General features: G+C 40.6%; 2 long non-coding RNA genes across 5 annotated transcripts; one reads left to right on the top strand and one right to left on the bottom strand.

Moving 5' to 3' along the window:
• Window positions 1-2,582: 2,582 nt before the first annotated feature.
• On the bottom strand, window positions 2,583-10,308 carry LOC140615712 (uncharacterized). Of its 2 annotated transcripts, none has more exons than XR_012016185.1 (3): window positions 10,154-10,308; window positions 9,141-9,255; window positions 2,583-4,142 (listed from the first exon to the last, which is right to left on the bottom strand). It is a non-coding gene; the product is annotated as an uncharacterized lncRNA (long non-coding RNA). The 2 variants fall into 2 exon arrangements; XR_012016186.1 differs by having other exon boundaries at window positions 2,583-3,419.
• On the top strand, window positions 6,422-21,852 carry LOC140615713 (uncharacterized). 3 transcript variants are annotated; one of them, XR_012016188.1, is made up of 4 exons: window positions 6,422-6,646; window positions 8,594-8,728; window positions 10,180-10,266; window positions 13,428-14,108. It is a non-coding gene; the product is annotated as an uncharacterized lncRNA (long non-coding RNA). The 3 variants fall into 3 exon arrangements; XR_012016189.1 differs by lacking the exon at window positions 13,428-14,108 and adding an exon at window positions 20,847-21,852 and having other exon boundaries at window positions 6,422-8,728; XR_012016187.1 differs by lacking the exon at window positions 6,422-6,646 and having other exon boundaries at window positions 7,795-8,728.
• Window positions 21,853-22,651: the final 799 nt, after the last annotated feature.

Below are 22,651 nucleotides of genomic sequence, written 5' to 3'. Positions count from 1 at the left end.
ACAACTAAAAGAAAAACAACCAAATCAAACCAAACCAAACAACCAGTAACAGCAGCCGTAACATAATAATAGCAAATCTTACTCGGGAGACGGGGCCCTGCTAAGAAATGAGATCCACACTAACTTCCCAGTTCAGGTCATTTCTCAGTAGGAGCTAGTTTCAACTGGATGAAGCCAATTTCAACAGTGGTCTGATCCAGATCTGAATATTGCTTTCTACGTTTCTGTGGCTTCACTGTTCATTTAACATTGCAAGTTGAGCAAGCTGATAAGGAACGAAGGCCATAATTTTAACAAAACCTACCTGCCTTTTTTACTTTTTAATGATTTACCAGGTACTGCTGTAGAATTTTGTTAGTTTAAGCAGGAATTGTGCATCTTTGACTTTTGTACTGTGATAATCTGGATTTTCTCAGAAGAATCCTTCCAGAACTCGAATTCATTTTGTTTTGTGATTTTCTTAAAGGAAGTTAGGAGAGTTTGACTTCCTAGCAGTGCTTTTTCAGCACACCTTCCAAACTCTGGGAATTACTGGAGCCCTGCACATCATTCCTCATGGAATAAAACACCCAGCACTTTCCCCATATGTGTACTTTCCTCCTACATCAAGATGCTGTTATGATTTGTTTTTTCCCTTATGGCAGATTACTAATATGCCACATATTTGTGAAGGGAATTTATAGGAAAAAAATAGAAGAATCTTTTGAATGTACTCCTTGTTGTAGCTTTTAAGTATTACAGCTCAATCATGTTTCTGCCTCTGGCTGTCCCAGTATTTTAGGGATTTTTAGTCTGCCCTGTGAAGTCCTAAATTATATGGGACTCAATGTCTTTCTTGCTTATTGGCATCTTTAAGTAAATGTTTATTCAGTGCCCACCACCTAGGACTTCACCTTGGGCATATGCAAAATGGTGTCTGAATATACTCCCTTGGCCTCCAAGAGCTCAAGTTAAGCCATCTTCCTCCCTCCCTCCCACATTTGTTAATGGGCAGAAGAATGAACATAAGGAGAATCCTTTGATAATTTAAGAGGTAAGCCAGAGCAAAGGCCCCAATTAAAAGTGAATGTTTAATGGCTTGTTTCCAGAATGTAGAGAGTAGGACAGTGTAAGCCAATAGTGGAGTCTATCAAAGGAAGGAAGGAAAATATTTCTCTTCCTTCTGTGGAAATATTCCCATAAGACATGGTTTCTTGAAATTATCAGCTATCAATTGCTGTATAATGAATGACCCCAAAACTCAGTGACTTTATTAAAGCAGCAATGATTTATTTTCTCCTGTGATTGTTAGGGTTGGAAATCTGCACAGCTCTGTTGCCTGTCTTACAATGAGAGTTGCAAGAATTTGGGGGTAGAGTGTATAAGACGGCCTCACTCATTGTCAGCGGTCAATGCTGGCTGTTGGCTGAGGCACGTCTATTCTCTTTCACATGACCTCTTATCCTCCAATACACTAGAATGAGCTTTTTCACAGTAGGGTGGTCTCAGGGTCTTAAAGCCTAAGGTCTAGAACTTGTACAATGCTACTTCTGCCACATTTTACTGGTCCAAGTAGGTCCCAAGGACATTCAAATTGGAGGGGTGGAGAAATAAGAGTCCACCTTTTAATGGGATGACCAAAGGGGCATAGATCCCAGCAGATGTGATTCATTGGGAGCCATTATTCTGACAATCTATCACAGAAGAAGTGGGGTCAGAAGAATGGGGATGGGGGCAGGGCTGAGAGGTAGGAGGAAGATAATTTAAGAACTGAAGATGAAGGCTTCCTTCAGAATCTTTGTTCTTGTATTCAATTATGGAATTCTGTGTGTCAGAAAATAATTGTCTCTAGTTATTTGTTTCTGGGGATACAGACTTAAGGGGATGTATTAGTGAAAGAAAAATAATGGATGCCTACAATTTTATTAAAGTTTGGCATTTAGAGAATACTATAAAAAATGGAAAAGCAGAAAATATTTCATTGCCAAAGAGATGAGGGGAAACAAGATTTTATCAGGAAATTATATACACATTCCAGATTATACATGCACATTTGAGCATACATATGAGATGCTTTCTGCTGTGAGACAACTTTAATTTTATGGTTGAAGATTTAAAGAGGGTTTTCCATTCCTTAGCCCTGCAATTCAGGCAGTCTGTCACTAAGTGATGGACATATGGCTTTAATTGAGAGCCAAGTGGGTCCTTTTGTTCAAGTCTCTTAGAGTCATAATCTCAAATTTTCTTTAAGTAATAAAAAAAATGATAGTCTGTATTAAAGGAATTGAATCTTAAAGAATAACTGATTCTTTTAAAGTTGAGTTTTAGAAATGATACTCATAGCTCGATTTTGTACCTTTCTCATCAATCTTTAACTTTCTCTTTATCTAGATCCTGAATCTAAAGCCAATACTCTTTCCCAGAGTTCCTGTCTTAGTAGTTACTATTGGGTTTCTGTTAGAATTTCTGGAATACTGAAGAGGTTGTTGGACCTAACTGAAGAGATGGCTTTAGTTTGTCTTTCCATCATGCCATGACTGTTTTATCTGAGTGCACATGGGAAAAAAATGTAAAATAAAGCATGGGGGAAGGTGCCACAGAGATCATAATTGTGTTTTTATTCACCAGTAATTTACTCCTGAGTTTTATTTTTGCAGGACTAGTATGGCCTGACTAAAACATAGGTAGTTTACATTCTCTCCTTCCATTGTAACCAATAACCACTTCCTTACACACTGCCATAACCTCAGGATTCTATAGAAACGTCCCTGGTAGATTTACAATTTTGAACAGTTTGAAAACTAATCTTCAAAGATTTGGAATAGTAACTTAAACCACGCTTATTATGGAAGCGCCATCTTTATTTTGTGAGCCAGGGCAACTCAGGTTAAAGAAGAAAATAAAAAAAGCAAGAAAAATCTCTCAGAGATGATCACTCTTAATTGTATTCCAAGCCGAGTCATCTTTTTGAGAAGTGAAGCTACCTAAGTCTCCTCCCCAGACAATCTGTTCAGAGTACACAAACAGCTGTCCTCTTCACCTATCAACCAATGGCAACAGTGCATATGAATCTTGAGTTGCCCCGTGGCGGTTCCCCTTGTAGGGTCTTGTCTCTAGCACTCCGTGAGGGTGTTGAAGATCCTTCTTACTTCCCAGTTCTCTCTGGGGAATTTTAGGGGTAATCGGCCTCAGCTGAATCTCAATATGAACAAGATCAAAACCAAACACGTCCTTAATCTTGAGTTACTGTAGTTGGATGACAGTGAAGTCCTTACCAGGTGCACCAGCAGGCCTTCCAGCCCCAAGGCCACAAGCAGAATGTTACAGTCTCCAAAGCTTAACGATTGCAGCATTTATGTAGCCGCTTCAGTTTCCCCAGCCTGCATTCAACCAATTTCCACAGCTCACTCTGGAGGTGAAGATGGAAATACCACCAACTTCTGCAATGGATGCAATATCCTGTCATTGGTCAATGATTCACAGCAATACCAACACTAAGGCTGCAATTCTGGGGGATGCGGGGACCTCCTGAAGTATCTCTGCTCTGCAGATCAGATGCTCAGGTTCCCTCCTTTAGACTATCAGTTGTTTCTGCGGGATATTTAGAGGACTCTGAAGGGCAAACCATGCATAGCTGAGGCCAGTGGCATGTGCCTATTCAGCAGATAAAAAACAGCTCTAAAGAGTAAGCATGTAGATGACACCCCCTGGTGTTGGTGAGGATGGAGCAACAGGCACACACTTAACCACTGCTGGGGCCGTCAGCAAGCACAAATCCCTGGGACAGTCAGCAAATACAGTAACAGCATGGTTGTGTGTCATTATTTTAACTGGCTGTGTAGGATATATCATAATTTAGGTAACCAATATTTAAGTTGTTTCCAAATTTTCACAGTTATCAACAGTGTGTAAATGAAGAACCTTATACATACTTCTCTGTGAATTTGACCCATTAGATCCTTGGCAAAAATTCTCACGATTGGAAATACTAGATCAAAACCTATTATGCCGGGATCCCTGGATGGCGCAGCGGTTTGGCGCCTGCCTTTGGCCCAGGGTGCGATCCTGGAGACCCGGGATCGAATCCCACGTCGGGCTCCTGGTGCATGGAGCCTGCTTCTCCCTCTACCTGTGTCTCTGCCTCTCTCTCTCTCTGTATGTGGCTATCATAAAAAAAAAAAAAAAAAAACCTTATTATGCCAATATATAGTGTTAGGTGACCACCTAGAAAGTTGCATACTAAGATTACCAATTGATTACCTATGTTTTGTCTCAGTATTTTGACTAAAATATATACTTTTTACATTTAGATATTTGCTCCAGCTGGAAATTATTTTGGTGGTAGCAATGCCTATTTTTCTAAATGACTAGGTCAGTTTTCCCCACTCACTTTTACCCTGTATCAAATTCTCATTAATTTATGAGTCTGTTTCTGCATTTTGTACTACTGAGCTTTGTATTAATTGTATAATACCTTAGTTTCCATACTTGTATCATATTTTTTAATGTCTAGTAGGACAAATATTCACTCATTATTCTGCTTGGCTATTTATTCATGCTTATTCTTTCAGAAGAACTTTGATATCATTTTTTTCTGTATTAAAGGAAAAAAACCCTGTAAATTTTTTTTTTTTTTTTTCTTTTTGCTTGGAATTTACATTGAATTTGCAGTTTGATTTCAGGAGAATTACTTTCTTACAATATAGAGGATGTGTTCAAAAATCAAATTTATTGTTCCATTTATTCAAATATCACGTGTTCTTCAGTAGAATTTTATTGTTTTCTCCACAAAGGCCCTGAACATCTCTTGTTAAATTTATTCCTAGGAATTTTATACTTTTTTGATTGCCATTATTAAAGGGATATTCCCCCTTATAGCTATCTAGCCCATTTTACCAAGTAGACTAATCCACTTAGCTCCTAATGCACAATTGTCTGGAAGCTCCTACAACCTACAAGGAGCAGCAGAGTGCAGGCCCCTTGCCTTCTCTCCTTCACCTTCTGGGTCCTTCCTCCTTGGCCGCAGGATATGCCTATGGACCCAGTTGTCATAGTAAATAAGGGAGAATCAATCCACGTGGTGAAATTCCCCACAAGTGGCCAGCAGTGAAAATATGAGCTTATTTCTACATGCCCAGTACCTGGGGTTCCTCAGGCTGGGCCAGATGCCTTGTGGCTGAGGGGTTAGGCATTAGGGCCAGGAGTGGGTAGCATCACTGATCTCTTATCCTAGCTATGGCCTTGTGACCCAGAGCCTGGGTCTCCCTGAGGGTACTCTCTTATCCAGGGCATGCCACTGGAAATTTACTGAGAAGGATGGCAGCCCTAGCTTTTCAGAGGAGCTAGGCCATCTCCCCAGGGCTCTGGCCTGCAGGAAGAACAAGCTCTAGAAAACAAGGCGGTTCAATGTTGTTTTTAGTTCTGATTTCTATCTCAGTCAATTAAAAATCAAGCTTTAAATATAAGACCTTATCCCCCATTATGTTTTAATAATCATCACTGGGGCTTAAAGTGATTAATAATGGAAAGTTTTTGTTTAAATATTAAACATTAATGGATTTATTCTGCTCTTGAGAACTGGAGACAGAGTTGGAAATGGGCTCACAACATGCTTTACCCCTGGGGTCTGGGTTGATTGCAAAGGTGACCCTTGAGAGATGGTGCCTGTAATCAGAGGATACTCCTCTCCGCTCAGTGATCCACGATCTGGGGCTGCACCCTCTCCCCAGCAGCATGAAGTCTCACAAAAGCCTTTTACATTTTTGTTTTCCCAAATGACCTATGGATCTGCTAGAGGGGAATTTATTATCAACTGCTTCATTCCTTTGATGCCACATGATGACTTCGGGGCTGAGGAAGCCAAATCCCTTAATAATAATAGCTATTATCTGGCACTGAGCCGACACTTTATATGCATTATTCTATTTAAAGTTTACAAGTACCCTGAGGGACATGTAATATTATTCCTATTTAAATATGAGGATATAGAGACTTAGAAATGTTAAGTAACTTTTCAAGTATCCCCAGCTTGGAAGTGGTAGAAGTAAGATTTGGAATCAATTCTTATCTGATTCTGAATAACATGCTTTTTCCATTGCCCTGTCTCACCTAACCAAATAATAATTAAATGTCTGATGCAACTGTCTTGGGATACTACTGTCTCCTAGACCCTAGACCAGTTCCTGTTCTTTTTCGAGTAAGTGATGTGTCAGTATGATTTCAGAGGGTGGGCAACTGGGAGCAGTGGCATAAATATAAAACAATTATACCAGGCTTTACCCTGTGCCAGACACTGTGCTAAGTACTTTGTAGGTAATAAGTAATTGAATCCATAACAACCCCCAGATGTAGGTTCCACTATTGCCTCTCCATTCTATAGTTAAATCACAGAGACACTAAGCAACTTGTCTAAGATCAGATAACCAGCAGGTGGCCAAGCCAGGACCCACCCAGATAGGCTGGCTCCAGAGTCCTGTGCTCTTACTATACATTTGGAGTCTCTCAAACTAAGATGGAGAAGGCTGGGAGAGGAGCTTTTAGGGATAAGGGCTGGTGTTATCAAGAGTTCTGTTTGAGTATACTATATCTGAAGTAGATTATTGGGTATCCCAATGGAACTATCAAGAAGGCATGTGAATATCATCTTGGCATCGTCAGCCTATAGGTGGTAGGTAAAGCCCAAGATAAGATGAGATTACCTCTAGAAAATATATAGGTAGAGAAGAGGAGAGGTCCATGGCCCCTTCCACATCCTGAGAGTGGAAGGGGGAGGGCTGGCAAAGGACCCAAGTGACTCTTTCCTTTCTCTCACACTCCACATCCCAACCATCAGCAGGACCTATGGATTTCTACCACTCCTTACCACTGCCCAGCCTCCACTGCCTTAGAACAAGCTATCAACATGGCTCACTCCTACAATCTAGAGGAGTCCCATCTGACAGACCACTCTAGTCACCCCACCTTCCTCACTAAACTCCTGCCACATCAGCCTTCTTGCTCTGAATGTGTGGGCATGCTCCTCTCTGGGCTACTGTACTTGCTATTCAATTTATCTGCAAATACTCTTTCCTAGAGAATCCCAGAACTCCATCTACTGCTTTGTTCAGATTCCTACTCTACTCAAATGCCACCTCCTTGCAAGGACCTTTCTTGATCATTCTATCCAAAGAGCACCCCCAATTCTCTTTCCTAAGATCTGCTTCAGTTCTCTTCATAGCCCTTATTACTTTCTATTGTTCTACATTGTATGACATGTTCAACGGCCATCTCTTCCCTATGATAGTAAACTCTGAGAAAGTGGGGACCCTATGTTTATTCACCACTATATGCTTAGTGCCCTGAAGAGTGCCTAGCTTGGTGGGAGGCACGTGACAAATATTTGTGAATGAATAATTGATGAAAAAGAAACTGAGAAGTAGTGGCTGGGTAGGAGGAAAATAAGGAGGAGCGTGTCATCACAGAAGCCAAGAGAAGAAATTGTCTTAAGAAGACAGATGTCTGCCTACACCTAATGCTGATGATGGTCAAAGTAATCAGGATGGAATCTGAATGCAGATGCTCTCCCCCCTTTCACTTTATTATTATTGGTGTGATAGAGACTCTTTTGCTGCATTGTAGGTAACCACAAAACATTGAAACAAACTGAATAAATAGGCATGGTTAACTTAATGGTTGAACACCTTAATATAGCTGTTCTATGGAATACTACGCAGTCATCCAGAATAAGAGGAAGATATACAACATTTTCTAAAATATTGTCCAGATATATTAAATAAGAAAGTAAACTGGAGTCCAATTTATACTATGATTCTTTTTTTTGTCTGTTAGAAAAGATATATATCTGTGAAGGAAAAATTAAGATAAATAAGGGATGCCTGGATGGCTCAGTGGTACAGTGTCTGCCTTTGGCTCAGGGCATGATCCTGGAGCCCTGGGATTGAGTCCCACATCAGCCTTCTTGCATGGAGCCTGCTTCTCCCTCTGCCTATGTCTCTGCCTCTCTCTCTCTCTCTGTGTCTCTCATGAATAATTAAAAAATAAAAGGATAGATAAATGATAAGTAAATAATAAATCATTTAATAAATTATCTTGGTGGGGTTGTAAGGGGAGTTTTCACTTTTTGTTCTGTATAGTTGTGTTTTAAGTGGTAGGATTATTTTTGCTCTTTGCAGTTGCCATTTCAAGTAATTGAGAAAGGAAAATAAATAAATAGGATGTGTGTATATTCATAAATATACGAAAAAAATTGAGGGTGGGGGCTGGAAGCTCTGGACCAAAGATGAGCCAGAGAATACAGAAGAAAAGCCTCAGGCAAGAATGGAAGACTTTCTACTCATTTGCCCTTGCTCTGGGTATATTAGAGGCCCTATGCACCTGGGGTGATGGGTGGCAATTGTTATGACATCATACTGGTTTTGAGCTAGCTACTCTGTCTCTCCCTCAGGGAGAAATTTCCAGTATGTTCCAGCAGCTGAATTAGTCCAATGGCCTGTGGAGAGCTCCTGTAAATTATGGCAAAATTTAGCTGCTGACATCATCGTTCACCATTTTTTTTTCTCCTCAAGACACCAGTCTGTGAAGTATATTCTGATGAGAATATGGCACGCTGGCCCAGTTCTTCTCTCTTCCAGATGCATCATTTGCCCAGATTCCTTTGACAACAATGAGCTGTGGGACATACTTGGCTTACCTCCTAAAGTAAGAGTCAAGGTCATCCTCTGAAATGGATTTTCTTGCAAAATGGAAATTGGTAATTTACTCCACGAATTGCACTTCTAAAATTAAATTCTATTTCAATAGTAAGAGATGATAAAGGATGTTTTTACTTTGTTAAGTTATCAGGATTGAGCTACGTGTGTGTTAGTAAGATCTCCAACCCCATTTCCCAAACTTCTTGAGAGAGTAGTCTATATTTGATGTCTTTTTCTCACTTCTAGATCTTTTCCCAGCCCTCTGCATTATGATTATCCTCCCTCTTTCTCTTTCATTCTCACTCCTTTGTCTGTCACTCACATGCTAGGAGACTGTCTTGTGTCCCCAGAGCCCCTCCTGGCCTCTGAGTGGCTCTCCCTGCACAACATGCCTGCCTCAAATGCTCACATTGCCTTTGCTTAGTGTGCAAAGGCATGCCTTTCCCTCACTTTTCTACCCAATTAACTTACCTTTCATAATTAGTTCAGTTGTCACTTCTTTGGAGGATCTTCACTGGCCTTTCCCTCCTATCCCCAAGGAAGAACTGAGTCTCCTCCAGTCTGTGTTTTCATAGCTGTGAACAGACTACAGGTACAGAGCTTACCTGAGAATCACTGTGGCCTTGTCCTCACGTGTCTCCCGTCTGTCTCTTCCATTAGACTATCTTTCTCTTCCATTAGACTTACATCCTCAACCCTAACACAGCAATGGGAGCAGAGGAGGCACCCAGCTTGTGTTGGTTGAATGAAAGGATGCGTTTATTGATTCCCAGGGGGAAATATGAGAGGCAAAACCACAGTTTTGCTGGGGACTCAGTGATGATAGGAATACTGAAGAACCACATGCACATAGACCCCTGCCCAGTTACCACTCTGACTCGCTTCCTTCTCAATCTGTGCTGGGGCTGGCCCGAGAGTTTTAAATCCCCATTCCCAATTCTGTTTCTGACTCACTAGCTCTTTCTGTTACTCACTTCCTGTCTACAGTGGCACTTGCTGGTTTATAAAGCAAGGTGACCCTTGAGGGATGACAACAACCCAGAGCTTAAAAACAGTTCCAGAGTCCCAGGGACTGTGTAAAGCCTAAATGTTGTTATGAATCAGTGAAGTGTGTTGCATGAAAACTGCTAAGCTCTCCCCTGGATTGCTAACGATTTTATTTGTCAAGTTTGAAAAGTACTAAAACCACCCCAAGGGGGGAGTTTTGATATTCACTCTTCCTCTTGAGTAATTTCTTATGGAGAAGAACAAATAAGGCAGGAAGCCAGGGTTTCAGCCGACAAGGGAGTGGGGTGAGGTGAGGTGGCCTCTCCTGCTCTAATTCCCAGTCTCAGTGTATTTAAGTAAGTGTCTGCAAAGACAACAATGCATAAATTATGAGTACTCGAAGGCAGTTCCTGCGAAAGGAAGAGAATTTATAAATGTTGCAGCACTGTTTCCTTCTGAGGGGTACCCAGTGAGTCAAAGGTCACTGTGATGTTTACCTCTCTCTGTCTCCTGCTGGGGGAAGGAAGGGGTGACTCCTGCGTCATTTCTCAGCATCTCAGCAACACCAGAGGGGATAGGAGGTCCTTCACTCTTCTCCAGTCAAGCCAGGGTAAGTGGTATGGGCTGTGGATCCCTGGCCTCCCCGACAACGGGTACCTTCCAGATCAGAAATAATTAGCTGAGTCATCCCATGGCTAGAAGAGTGAGAACATGCCAAATGCCAATTAGCTTGGCATAGAAACACATAGCTTCCCAGCAGTCGGGTCTAAGGTTAATATAAGGACTAATGGGAGTAAGAATTCTTTTTCAGAACATGGTTGGCTTCAGGCCTCAAAGCGAGGACCTGGATACCCCAACTCATATCCTGGGCTTTCATAAGAACCTAGTGCACACTACCTAGTATTATGGGTTTTACTGAAGCTTTTTGTCTTTCTAGTTGTGGGGGTGGGGAATGGCAGGGTGGTAGGGGAACACTCTTGTCCCTGTCAGCTTTAAGGATGTGGATAGTGGACTCTTTCCCATCCCCCTGTTAGGTGTTGTGAGGTCCCCTTTGCACTTCCAAGTGTCCTGAGGGCCATGCAGGGTGGAGTCTCCGCAGGCAGCTGGGAAGGAAGAATCAATGGCTCATCCTGTGGGCTTTGCTGGGATGCTGGCTTTGGTCCCACCACAGGAAGACTAGATGGTCAGCATCTGCAGATTTGGGAGTGGTTCTTATTCAGGGAGAGGTTTTCCTTCTCCCCTTGAAGGGCCAACCGGACCCTCAAGTCGGGTCAAATGCCTCTTTCCAATGTTAAAAATAACGCCAAAAGGCTGTATTCAGACATTTCTAAAAATCTCAAATATTCACACAGAGTCCCTTATGTAAAATACGCATACATAGTATTATAACTGTTTATAATATGTGTATGGGTGTGCTGGTATATATAAACATATATGTAATGTGTGTGTATGTGTGTATGTGTGTGCACTCTCATAATCTCAACAGAATAACATATCTTGGGAAAACCCTTCCCTATCCACGTTTATCCTGGCCAACATGGTAATCATCCCCTCAGTGCAAGCTTTCAAAGACAAGCAGTTCTTTCCAGGTTAGAGCAGCACACAAGAACTTAAAACTGGAATAGGTCACCTGAGATTTGTATTCAATTTATATTTCATCTTATTATTATTTTTAAAAGACTTTATTTATTTAGTCATGAGGGACACACACACAGAGGCAGAGACACAGGCAGAGGGAGAAGCAGGCTCCCTACAGGAAGCCTGGTGCAGAACTCAATCCCAGGACCCCGGGATCACAACCTGAGCCAAAGGCAGATGCTCAATCACTGAACCACCCAGGTGTCCCTATATTTCATTTTAAAATGTGAAAAATATCTTGAAAAAAGATATATCTACTGCCACGAAGTAGGTTGGGGGCTGGGGACAGTCATACGCTAATTAACTCCAAGAGACTCCCCAACACCCTATATCCAATCCAGGGCTAGATGCCTGTAGGTTAGTAGAGTCCATCTTTATAAGAGATCCCAGGACACATGAGTTAGACCACCCCTCCCCTGACAAATGTTGAATACTTAAAAATGCAACAACAAGGGAGTGAAGCTCAATGAAGCCCAATAGGAACATTTCATATCTTCAGGATGTTTAGGGACTTCTATGATGGATGGCCTCACAACATTGGTCATTTATTGACATTTTACACTCTATGGGGCATGATCCCAGAAAGCCAGTCCCCAAATGAAATCTGTCCCCATATTTTAAACGACAATTCTTTGCTTTGACAAAATTATGGGCCTCTCAGCTTCTTGGATATTGCATCCAAAATTATAATGGTTTCCTTATTGATAAACTTCGATTCTGAGCTTCTCAGGTTAATATTTTACATGACAAGTAAGATGTTTGGACATGGCTATTATATGCATAAGCACGTTATACTTTGAATGATCTTGTTAACAAATATGTTAGGAATTGTGTAAATTGTGGCAGTTTTGGACTCTGACTGAGAGTCAGTGGACAGGAATGGGCTGGGAATTGGCCCAACACAAGGGTAAGACTGGCCTTTCCCAGGAGAGAAGGAAACTCTCACTAAAATGAGAACCGTCTATGAACTGGGTTGCAGAGCTCAGTAGTAGCCACTGGAGATTGAAAACTCTGAATATATACTGAATATATTTCCATAAACCTGTTCCTGAGGACTATGGAGTTAGCAGGGCTCTCTTTTCATAGGTCAGGAAACAATTCTTATTGATGTGAGACAGATGTATTCTTATCCTCTTTAAATTTATAGTTTAATGACTTGGAAACACACACACACACACACACACACACACACACACACGTATGTCAGGGATGGCAAGTAGGTGTCATTCTTCATGGAAATGTTAATTGCTTGGTGGAGATTGCCCTGAGCAATGAGAGCTGTGGAGCAGTGGAGAGAAAAACCCCTGGTGGCAGCTGGAGACAGCTGCTAAAGGCATGGAGAGTGGCGAGGGCTGAGGGCTCTTGTAGGGGGAAGCTCAAGCAGCATGGAAGGATCAAATATCACATCAGCTTAGGTTTCATACCTGTCAAGAGCTATTCTATTTGATTCAAGCTTGTTAAAGTAACTGCAGCAGGCATTCAGCACATAGTAATAGTCACCTCCAAACACCGAGTTCAACTAGAATTTGTGTCTTGAGTGGAAAACAAGTGACTCAATTTAAAGCAAGAAATGGAAAAGAAAATTGGTGAGTTCATTTTAAGCTAGTTCTATTGGAAATAATCAACATTACGTTAAGTTCATACATTATCCCCAAACCTACGTTAGCCATGCTTCATGACTTCCACTATTAAACATATTTCACAAACCTAATCCTTCATAAACACAGAAAGTATACATTTTAATTGGGTAAAGATAGGCTTTATAGTAGAATAATTTTATAAGAGGGCCGTTATCTCTTTGCATTAGCTAGCACAGAAGAAATCTGTGACTTGTGAAGGAAAACAGGGATGAGACCAATTTATATTCCTTCAGACCTTTGCCTCAATCTGATTAGTTAGCAAACAGTTTTTTTTTAATTGTTTAGTTCACTAGGCCATAAATTCAGCTTCCTTATCAGCACAGAGCAAGGCATTTTATAGCGCAGCGTCCAGAATAAACAAAAGCCCTTTAAGCTCTAGTGATTTGCTCCATAGGTTCCCTTTAATTAAAGCTCTCCTCTTAAATAGAAGCTCATGTTTATGATTTCATATTTGCCTTTATTAGAGGACTTGTATCATTTCATTTGTCCACAGGAAAAAAAAAAGGATGCTTTCAGACAGTGATTGTATCATTTCGGAATTGCATTTTGCTGGCCTTCACAGAGACCTGACAGTAGCAACTTAAGCAGATTGGGTTATTTCCCTCTGTCGTAGGAGGATGATGAACATTAACACATGCACAGCAGCTCTGTGAATCATCAAGAACCCAGGATCCTTGTGACTTTGTGCTCTTTCACATTTGGCATGTGGCTTTCATCCTCAACCTTGCCTCATGGTGTAAGGTGGAAGGAGCTTCAATAGCCATTGTGTCTCCATTCCAGGGAAGAGGCGGGAAGAAGAGGGTCTGGGTATCTTTCAAGAAACCTTTCCAGAAGTTAACACCCAGAACTGACCACATTCCAGGAGACTCCTGGTCTCACCTGTCTCCATGGTCCTCAGCTACTGGATCAACTCTGCATAGACTCGTCACAGTGTGACCTTGCCGCCTGGCTACGCTCTGTAGCTTTCCTTGCAAGGCTTCCCCATCCCCACCTAGGAGTGGGGTTCCATCTGACCTGGGGCAAAGGAATAGGCCTCATGAAATTGAGCGATCAGTTGTGTTTGATGCCCAGCAATGCCCAGCTTCATAACACATCTTCATATCGGCTCTCTCTCCTTCCCTACATCATGTCCCTTACCGCTCCTTCCCTAGGAGTGCATTTCCTAAAAAATTAGCGACACATCCACTTTGTCTCAGGCTCTGCTTTCTTGGGAACCCAGACTATAATAGGGCAAAACAGGGTGACATGAACGTATTAGCTAGGGCACCCCAGCAATGTAGTCTTTTAGCTGGGAATCTTGACTTGTCAAATCAGATCAGATTTCTATTGCTTAGGAAGTATGAGAGAAGTCTCTGCCACAGTGACCTACAGTTAAAGGAAATTAAGCAGAGGCATGGTAGAGAGTGACTAGGGGCAGGGTCACTTCTAGGTGGTGGGTTTTGTTTTTTTTTAAGATTTTATTTATTTATTCATGAGAGACACACAGAATGAGGCAGAGACACAGGCAGAGGGAGAAGCAGGCTCCTTGTGCAGAGCCCGATGTGAGACTTGATCCCAAGACCCCAGGATCACACCCCAAGCCAAAGACAGACACTCAACCAATGAGCCACCTAGGCATCCCCACTTCTAGGGTTCTGTGTGCACCTAAATTGGTCTCTTCAACAGTAGGCAAACAGCACTGAAAAATTCCATTAGCTACATTTAGCTAAACTAGAATGCCTGGTGCCTTTGGGGCTGTGCCATGGGAACAAAATCCAAATGAGGCAAATTGCACCAGCCGAGATCTTTTTCTTTGAGGCTAATAGAGCCTGGTTGTCTAGAGGTAGCTTGCAGCTACAGTACCAGTTTTGCTTGAATTAGACAAGGAGGTCTTAGGAGATTTGGGCCAATATTATTAGGACGTTACCCTAGAGGCTACCTTCAAAGGTGTATTATTTTTTATCAGGACTGTGAAAGGCAGGAGATAGTGGGTGCTGGCAGAAGTAAAGTAAGGTGGGAGTCTGGATGAAAGTGGAAGTCAAGGTTTAGTGTGATGCAAAACTGAAAAAGATGCTACTCTCAGGGGGCAGGGCTGTCAGCACCAAGAAAGTAGCTGAGTAAGAAGAAAGCAAAATAAAGTGGAGTAACAGAATGGGGTTATCCAGAGGCCTTTAGAAGTGGAAGATGAGGGGGAGGCATAGGGAGTTGGACCTGTGTGGAAGTTTTCCTTGGTTGTGCCTTAGAGAGCCTGAGGGCACTCCCCCAGTTAGAATGGCTTGATTCTTTTGGATTCAGACATCTCCCCCCAACCCCCAATGTTGAATATTACTTTTTTAAAAGATTTTATTTTTAAGTAATCTCTACACCCAATGTGGGGCTTGAACTAACAACCCCAAGATAAAGAATAGTGTGCTCTTCCTACTGAGCCAGCCAGGAGACCCTGGATATTACTTTTAAAATAAAATTTAAAAAAATCTCTGGGATATCTAACATCTGATATTACTCATCAGTTCACTCACTCAAACAGTGATTAGTTGATAATTGTTGAGAGCAATAGGACAGTGGACTAGGGTGTGTGGAGATGGGCATGTGGAAAGAGGACCCCAAAACTTGAAGTGCAGAGAAGGAAGAAAATTACTAGCAAAAAGCTGCCTTGGCTCACAGTGTTGGATTCCTTTCCCTAAGCAGTTTGGCAAAACTCCAGAATGTTAGAGAGACCAGGAAAAGTACCAACTGGGTCAGTTATACTACAAACCATTAGTCCAGAATCCTGTGCAGCCCAAGTGGGTTCAACAAAACAAAGCCAGGCCAGACTGTCTGAAGCATATTTTTATTAGGTGCTTCTCAAAATACAGAAATAAAGGACAGAAACAGATACAGTGCTTTTGGCTGCAAGTAACAGAAAAATGTAGATTCACTGCTTTTAAATTATATGACTAGTTTTAGGCTTATTATTCAGATACTCAAAAGCATCTTCAGGATCCCACTATTCTCATTCCATCCTTCTGTACTGCTCTGCCATCCTCAGTTTGCCAAGATGGCTGTCATGGATCCAGATGTGGAATGGAGACACGACAATGTCTGGTGGAAGAAAAAAATTTTTCAAGTTCTGATTGCATCACTTTTCTGAGGACATCCAGATGTCTAACAGACGCATGAAAGGATGGTCAATATCATGCATCATCAGGGAAATGCAAATCAAAACCACGATGAGATACCACCTCACATCTGTCAGAATGGCTAAAATTAGTAACACAGAAAACAACAGGTGTTGGTGGGGATGTGGAGAGGAATGCAAAATGTTGGTAGGAATGCAAAATGGACTGGTGCAGCCACTCTAGAAAACAGTATGGAGGTTTCTCAAAAAGGTAAAAATAGAACTACCCTCTCTTAAAAAAAAAAAAGTTATGAAATGGAGCCCCATGTCAGATTCAGCCCTGGGCATGGATCCTGCTTAAGATTTTCTCTCTCCCTCTCCTTCTGCCCCTCTCCTATATCCCACCACTCCTGCTCACACACACACACTCTCTCTCTCTCTAAAAAAAAAAAAAAAAAAAAAAAAGTAGACCTACCCTATAATCCAGCAACTGCACTACTAGGTATTTACCAAAGGATACAAAAATACAGATTCAAAGGACTACATGCACCCTGATGTTTATAGCAGCATTATCAACAATAGCCAAACTATGGAGAAAGTCCAAATATCCATTGGCTGATGAATGGATAAAGAATATGTGGCATTTATATACAATGGAATATTACTTAGCCATCAAAAAGGAGAGAAATCTTAGGGTACCTGGGTGGTTCAGTCAATTAGGTATACAACTCTTGATTTTGGCTCAGACCATGATCTCAGGGTTGTGGGCTCCACACTGGGCATGGAGCCTGCTTAAGATTCTCTTTCTCTTTCTCCCTTTGCCCCTCCTCCTCCCTGGTCACACAAGCATGCACTCTCTCTCTTTCTCAAAAAAAAAAAAAAAATCTTGCCATTTGCAGTGACATGGATAGAGCTAGAGGGTATAATGCTAAATGAAATAAGTCAGAGAAAGACAAATATATCTCACTCATATATGGAATTTAAGAAAGAAAACAGATGAACATATGGGAAGGGGCAAAAGGGAAAAAAAACCCTAAGAGACTATTAAAAATAGAAAACCTGAGGATTCATAGAGGGAGGTGGGTGGGGGATAGGCTAGAGGGATGATGGGTTTTAAGGAGGGCACTTACTGTGATGAACACTGGATGTTGTATGTAAGTGGTGAATCATTGAATTCTATTCCAGAAATCAATATTGTATGTTTACTAATATTTACTAATTAATACTAATAACTAATATTTACCAATATTGTATGTTTACTAACTAAAGTTTAAATTTTAAAAAAGATATATATATATATAAAGAAAAATTCTGATTGTGTCAGCAAGAAGACCTTTTTCTAGAAGACCTTCAGCTGGCTTCCTCTCATGTCCCATTGATAGAACTGCCCCTGCCCAAGCCATATATTGGGAGAGGAAAGGAGCTGCCAGCATTGCCTTACACTAATCACGGTGACACTCTGTAGGGCTATGCCTGGAGCCAATTTCCCATAAAGCATTTGGCCATGTGGAAGAGCCTGGGAACCTGAGGAAATGTATTCTTTTGAGCCTCTGTTCATCCATAAAATTTCGAAGACTGTTTGTGATGAACAAATGAGGTAATGGACGTGAAGTGTGACCCACACAGCAAACACTCTGCAACTGGTCGCTATGATTATGGGCATTTTCTATTCCCTAACTTCAGTTCCAGAATGTGAATCCCTCTTGCCAGCACACACAAAAGATTATATACTAGGTCAGGGATCACAGTGAGAGCCATAGAGCCCCGGCTTGCAGGGAAGATGTTCTTTCTGTGTCCGACGCCAAAGCTCTAGTCCTGGCTCCTGTGTCAAAGCTGTAGTCTACTCTCTCCCTTCAAGAATTCAGGGATGTTTCAGGATGCTGGCATTATAATTCTCCTCTTGTCAACTTCTCCACGACAGATGATACATCGGCTGCAGAATGTGGACAGTAAAGTAAGGAAGGATTAAGCACTTATGTTCCCTATGCACTGCCCAAAGGAAAAGCAATATTCTCTGGAGTCTCAGTCACTATGACTGGGTTTCAGTGAGCTGGGCTGGCAGATAAAGACTCTTCATGTTCTGACTGCAAAGTATGTCTTTGGGCCACTGGCCTGCAGCTACCCAGTGACTGCCCCGTTGCCACCTCCGGCTTCCCTAAATAAGGGCAGATAGTGGTCTGACTAGTGGAACAGGGGCTTTAGAATCAGATAGAACAATCTGCATGTGAATACCGGCTCAGCCACTATGTGACCATGTAGAAGTCACTGAACTTGTCCCCTGCTCAGTTTATTTTTCCATCTACTGGAAAGTAGATGCTATGGATTGAATGTTTTACTCCACCACCACCCTCCCACCCCCCATCAAATTTGTATGTTGCAACTCTACTCCTCAATGGGATAATATTTGGAGATGGGGCACTTAAAACATAGTCCTTCATGAATGGTATTTCTGCTTTTATAAAAGAGACTACAGAGAACTCCCATCCCCCCTCCCCTCCCCAATCTGAGGACATGGTAGGAAGGCTGCTATCTGTGGACCGGGAAGCTGATCCTCAACGGGTACCACATCTGCTGTGCCTTGATTTTGGACCTCTCAGCCTCCAGAACTATGAGAAATAAATGTTTGTTGTTTAAGCCATCCAATCAATGGTGTTTTGATAGGGCAGCCTGAACAAGGACAGTAGGTTTAATATCTACCTTGGAAGGTTGTAAGGTTACAGATAACACATATAATGTATCTATCACAGAACATACATTTAATGAATGATAACCACTATTATTAGTAAACCAGGTTTGTCTTTATGTTCATACATATATATATATACACACACACATATATATAATGTGTATATATGTGTATTATATATATAAAAAGTAGGTTTATTGAGGTTTAATTTATATACAATAAAATTCATTCATTTTAAGTGTATGGTTTGGGGAGTCCTGGCAACTGTATATTCATGTAATCGTCACCACAATCAAGATCTGGAACATTTCTATTGCCATTCGCCAAACTTTCTTTGTGCTTCTTTGGAGTCAGTCCCTGACTCCTCCATTGCTGGACTCAGGCTATCACTGATTTACTTCCTATCATTAACATTTTTGCCTTTTCTAGAATTACATAAAAATAGAATCATGTACTATAATCTTTTGTGCCTTGCTTATTTCTCTTTGCATAATGTTTTTGAGATTTATCCATTTTGTGTGTATATTAGTTTTTTTTCTTTTGCTGACTAGAATTCCATGTACCAATTGATGGACATTTGGAGTATTTCCTTTTTTTTTTTTTTTTTTTAATTGGAGTGCAATTTGCCAACATACAGCATAACACCCAGTGCTCATCCCATCAAGTGCCTCCCTCAGTGCCCGGTCATCCAGTCACCTCCACCCCCCGACCACCTCCCTTTCCACCACCCCTTGTTCGTTTCCATTTGTAGAATGTTGCTATGAACATTCATATCTGATGTGTATACATATGCATATGGTTTAATTTCTCTTGGGTAAATATTTAGGACTGGAATCGATAGGTGATAATGGCATATTTAATTTGATAAGAAAGTACCATCTTCCAAAATGGCTATACCATTTTGTATTTCCACTAATAATGCATGAGATTTATAGTTGCTTTTACTCCTCACCAGTACCTGGTATTGTCATTTCTTTTCATTTTAGCTGTTTTAGTGTGTGGATGGGGACATCTCATTGTGGTTTTGATTTTTCATTTCTTTGATAACTCATGTACCAAGCATCTTTTCGTATACTCATTGGTCATTAGCATATTTCCTTTTGCGAAGTGTCCAATCTTTTGTCCATTTTAAAACTAACTGGTTTGTCTTATTATCATGCTGTAGAGTTCTTGAGATATTCTGGGTTCAGGTCCTTGGTCAGATATATGTTTTACAAAAGTTCTCTCCCATTTCACAAAATGCATATTCATTTTCTTAAGGGTATCTTTCCAGAAGCCTAAGTTTTTGACGAAGTCCACCGTATCAAATTTTTCTTTTATGGTTTGTATTTTTGCGTGTATGTCCTATCTAAGTACTCTTGGCTTATCTCAAGCTAACAAAGATCCTCTCCTATTTTAGTTTTCACATTTAGGTTTATGATCCAGTTCAAATTAATTTTTATGTATGATGTGAAGTAAAGGGTCTTTTTCTCCATAAGGATATCAAACTGCTCCAGTACCATATGTTATAAAGATGATCCTGGGGCACCTGGGTGGCTCCGTGGCTGAGCGGCTGCCTTCAGCTCAGGGCATGATCCGCAGGTCCTGGGATCCAGTCTCACATCGGAGTCCCCGCAGGCAGCCTGCTTTTCCCTCTCCCTGTCTCTCTCTCTCTCTCTCTGTGTGTCTCATGAATAAATAAATAAAATCTTAAAAAATAAATAAATAAAGTGGACATCTCGGTGGTTCAGCAGTTGAGCATCTGCCTTTGCCTCAGGATGTGATCCTGGAGACCTGGGATCAAGTTCCACATCGGGCTCCCTGATGGAGCTTGCTTCTCTCTTTGCTTATGTCTTTGCCTCTTTCTTTCTGTGTCTCTCATGAATAAATAAATAAAATCTATAAATAAATAAATAAATAAATAAATAAATAAATAATCCCTTCCGTATTCAGTTATCGTGACATCTGTGTAAAAAAAACAAACAAAAAACCCCAACGGACCATATAAGTATGGGTCTATTTCTGGATTCTCTATCTACTTCTATTGATCCTTATACGTATCCAATGCCAATACCATGTTGTATTGGGTAATACAGCTTTACAGTAAGTTTGAAATCAGATAGTGTTAAGTCTTCTAATTTTTCTTTTTCAAAATATTTTGGTTATTCTAGGTCCTTTGCACCTCCAAATATGTTTGCCAATCAGCTTGGAAATTTCTATAAGAAGTCTGCTGGGATTTTGATTGAGATTGCAATGAATCTGTAGAATAACTTGAGGAGATACAACATCTTCAACAAGATTGAATCTTCTGATGCACAAACATGGTGTATTTACCCATTTATTTAGGTCTTCTTTAATTTCTCTCTGTAATGTTTTGTAGTTTCCAATATAAAGATATTGCATACATTTAATCAAATTTATTCCTAAGTATTTTTATTTTTAATGTTATAAACATAACTGTTTTTTTTTCTCAATTTCATTTTCTGAAATGAAATTTTGTTGTTAGTATATAGCGATGGAATTGATTTTTGTATGCTGACCTTGATGCCTGCGGCCTTACTAAATTCGCCTACTAGTTCTAGGAGCATTTATGTGGATTCTTTGAGGTATTAAAGATTCATGGTTTGATTATCCAAAAATATAGATGGTTGATTTCCTCCTTTCCAAACTGCATGTCTTTGCTTACTTTTCTTGCCTATTGCATTAGGATCTCTAGTAAATGATAGAATAGAAGTAGAGGTGCCGACTAAGGTGTCGACTAAGACTAAGGCCTATCTCGAAATAGGCAGACAATTGCTTTATTTGCTGTCATACTGAGGAGACAATATATCAGATGGCTCTGATAGAACTGCTTCCGAAGCTTATCAGTTTACCAGTGATTATATGAAGAAAGGGAAAGGAGTGTACGTGCTTGCAAGCAGTTCTCCAGGATGTCATTGCACATCACAAGGTATAATTTATTTGGTTGTAAAAATTAAGGCTTACTGATTTCCATGTAGACATATGAAATACCCTTAGGTCACCTAAATACATTGTGTCTATCATATCTGATTATTTAAAAATATTTCCTGCATGCCTCCATTCAACTGGTTTTCTGGTTCGTTTTTTGGTTTCTCCTTGAGGTCATTTGAGAGGGTCACAGGAGGCTAACATCAGCCACCTACTGTAGTGTGTGGGTGAGAGTAGTGGTGGGGAGGTTGGGGGGTAGGGTGGGGGAGGGTGGAGGGCAGACATCTCTGCTTTGTGACTGGTCTTTCGGTCTTTCACCTATAGGAATGATTTCAGTTGTAGCAGTTTCATAAGTCCTTTTTATCAGGTTATGAAAATTTCTTTCAATTTCTGGTGTGCTCAGAGTTTTTGTCATGAATGGGTGTTTAATTTTGTCAAATACACTTTCTGTGTCTATGGAGATGATCATAGGAGTTTCCCACTTTACTGTATTAATATAGTGAATTATTTTTAAATAATTTTGTTTTAAACCAATCTCACATTCCAGAATTTAATGTATTATTCTTTGTATATATTGCAGAATTAGATTTGCGAATATATTTTAAGCATATATATCTTTTGTATCTGTATTCATGGTGAAGTGATATTGTTTTCTTTTGATATTTTCAAATGTTTTTGGTATCAGTAATTCAGGCTAATAAAAACATGTGGAAAATGTGGTGTGGTGGAAAATAAGCTAAACAATGCCCCCCAAAATACATCCATGTCCTAATCCCCAGAATCTCTGAATGTCACTTTATATAGAAAAAGAATTTTGTCAAAATGATTAAGTTTCTTGACATGGGGAAAGAATCTTGGATTATCAAAATTGTTTGTGTTAAAGAACAAAAATTCAGCTGAATAAATTTGAAGATCTAATTGGCTTTATTCAAAGACTCACAAATCAGAGCAGCATCTCTTCTGGTAAATAGACAAGAGCTGGAAGAATGGTATAAAATAGATGGGGCCAGGGGTCGGGTTGGGGGAT

The sequence above is a fragment of the Canis lupus genome, chromosome 24 (genome assembly GCF_048164855.1).
Source record: "Canis lupus baileyi chromosome 24, mCanLup2.hap1, whole genome shotgun sequence".
In the NCBI taxonomy this organism is placed as follows: domain Eukaryota; kingdom Metazoa; phylum Chordata; class Mammalia; order Carnivora; family Canidae; genus Canis; species Canis lupus.
Note: the sequence above shows the minus strand (reverse complement) of the source record. Positions and strands in the feature narration are given on the sequence as shown.